The sequence below is a fragment of the Athene cunicularia genome (assembly GCF_003259725.1).
Source record: "Athene cunicularia isolate RWA chromosome 14 unlocalized genomic scaffold, athCun1 chr14_part2, whole genome shotgun sequence".
Lineage (NCBI taxonomy): Eukaryota > Metazoa > Chordata > Aves > Strigiformes > Strigidae > Athene > Athene cunicularia.
Genome location: NW_020799119.1, coordinates 288773 through 291491, shown reverse-complemented (window position 1 = coordinate 291491; position 2719 = coordinate 288773).

Below are 2719 nucleotides of genomic sequence, written 5' to 3'. Positions count from 1 at the left end.
ATGCCGAGCCGACCGGGGCCTCTCAGGCCGGGGTTGATTTAAATTACTTTGGAACTAACGGCCTCCCTTTTACCCAACGGACCGGGAAGGCCCCAGCTCCCGGCGCGGAGGAGTTTCCAAACGCCCTTTGCCGCTCCTCGCCCTCGCTACCCGCCGGCGTCCCCAGACGCTGAACATCGGCTCCGTCACCCGCTCCCCACCACCCGGCTCTCCCCGCGCCGGCCCGCCGAGGCGACGGCAACCCAAAGCAAAACCGAAGCAGAACCATCAGAACGTTTCCGCCGCGGCGCGTCTTCGCAAACCCTCGTTTGTGGGATCGGATTCTGGTTCCGCAGCCACGTGACCGGTTTTCCTCGGTGGTCGCTGCTCCGCGGGGTCCATCCCTCCGCCCTCCAGGCGCTTTCTCTGAGGAACATCCCTCAGGCGCTCTGGAATTAAACCCCCGGGAGGTTTTCCAGAAATAGGCCCGGAGCTGCGATTATGCGCCTGCTTTAAAAAGTTCATTACAGTAATAAAACGTAACTGACCCGTCCCGCTGATGTCGTCTTTCCATAAGCAGACGGGAGTGTTACGAACACCCAGCGCCGTGTGATTTTAATGCTGAGAGGGAGAAATAAATTGCAGGCATCCCTCCTCGTGCTGCGCTTGTGAGGAAATGAAGGGGGAACCTTCCCCGCGCCTCCCCGCCGTCGTGCTTTTTTCTCGGGTGCTTTTCCTCCCCGTGGTCGTGCCAGCCCGTGCCGCGGGGTGTCTTCTGCCTCGGGCGTGAGGCCCTATTCACCGCTGGTCTGCGCATAGAAATCTTCGCAACAGAAATAACTCCTTCTGCCTGCGGAGGAATGGGAGTAATAATGAAAATAATAGCGGGTCATTTTGATTCCTGCGTACTTTCGCGGAGGAAAGCGGCACATTACGCTAAGTGCAGGCTGCAGCTCGCACGTAGCCATGCTAGGCTGAATTCTTCTCCTTCTAATTGTAAACTCCGAGCTTTGCCTGTTTCCTCTTTGTTGTGCTTTTGCTGTATGTACCCATTTGCCAAACGCAGCCCGCACAGCTGCTGCCTGTGAAACCCAGCGGCAGCAGAAACCGCTGAGAACAGGCCTTTAATTTCCCCCTATAAGTATTGATAATCACGTTAGCATTCTTCCTCAAGCTTTTTTCCCTCTGCTGGGCCCAGAAGCACAAAAGCCAGGTACAGCTCCCACTCGAGGGAGGCTGGTTTCTTTTTTTTTTTTTTTTTTTTGCGCGCTCAGAGCCGTATCGTATTAAAGGAGGATTCTCAAGGCCACGCTAATTTTCATGGGAGCTGGGTATCCAGATCCCCTCAGCGCTTTGAAACGTCGGGCTGAACATCCCAGCAGCTCTTTCCTCTGAGGAAATTGTTCTATTTTTTTAACGGGAGTAAAGTCCCCACAGGTGCGACGAGAGGACTGACACACAAACAACGCCGAACCGGCCCTCTCAGGGGAGCGCAGTGTGCGGAGCGGAGGGGAAATCAGCCCAGTTTGTTCCTGTTGCCACCAAAGTGCCGCTTCTGTACCACGTCTTCCCCTCCATCAGCTCCTGCTGCCGGATAGAGGAGTGCACTGAGACCCAACTGGTGATGTGGGCAAATGGGGCCTCACCCCGCGGAGCTGTAAAACCCAGGCTCGCCTTCCCCGCGGGCTCGGTGGTCAGGGGGTGGGAGAGCAGCACGGAGACAACGGGTGGGGAGCAGGCGCCCGTAGAACATGATTCACATCCTGAGGAAGGGCCCTCATCCTCCCACTGGGCACCCCAGGAGCTGCTCCACGGAAGGGCAAGCGCCGGGCGCGCCGCAGGGACACGTGTGAGCAGAGCCTGGCGTGAGGCCGCGGGCTCGGGGTCGCAGGAGACAGGTAACACAAACCCTTTCCAGCAAAAAAAACCCAAATCACAACTAACAAACCGCAGGGGTTCGGGGCAGAAGCCCGTGGCGATCGCTCAACCCGGGGTGTTGCACCGCGGCACGCGCCGGCTCCAGCCCTGCGGCCTCGCTCTGCACCGGGGAAGGGCGAGCTGCCCCCAAAGCCCAGCAGAGAGGCAACGTCCCCGAAGACAAGGTGAATTCTCCCGTTCCCTCAGCAAGCTCTGGCTCCAGGCGTGCAGGAGCTGCCGTCCCGGAGCAGCGCCTGGCCTGGGAGCGTGGGTGAGCTCCTGGCAAGCGCGCTGCAGCCTCCAGCCCTGCATTGATGTAAGGATGCTGCTCCCTTGGTGCCCACATTGGCTTTCTCTACAGAATTCAAAGAAGCTGGAGAACAGATATTTTTTTTTTCTTTTTTTTTTTTTTTTTTTTTTTTTTTTTTTTTTTTTTTTTTTTTTTTCCCCAGCATTTGTTTCTTAGGGACCTAAATCCGCCACAGGAAACAGGTGGAGGAAGAGTCAAACTCTAATTAAATATAAAGGTGTCTCAGCAGCGCTCGGCGGCCTCTGTTTGCAGATGACATTTTGCCCCCCCAGGACACCGGGAGGGCCAAGGTGGGGACAGGGGACCCCGGAGCAGGGACCTGCTGTCCCCTCCCTGCGGGTGCAGCCGAGCAGCAGCCGCTCTGCGAGCAGCAAGCCCCAGCTCCGGCTCTGACACCGGGCATCTCCCCGTGGCTCCTCGCAGCCCTTTCTGAGGACACACGGGAGAGTGCTTAAAGCTCCCAGGAGCTGGATGAAGGCTGCGGGGGCCCTGCGAGGGGTGTCCCAGTGTTTG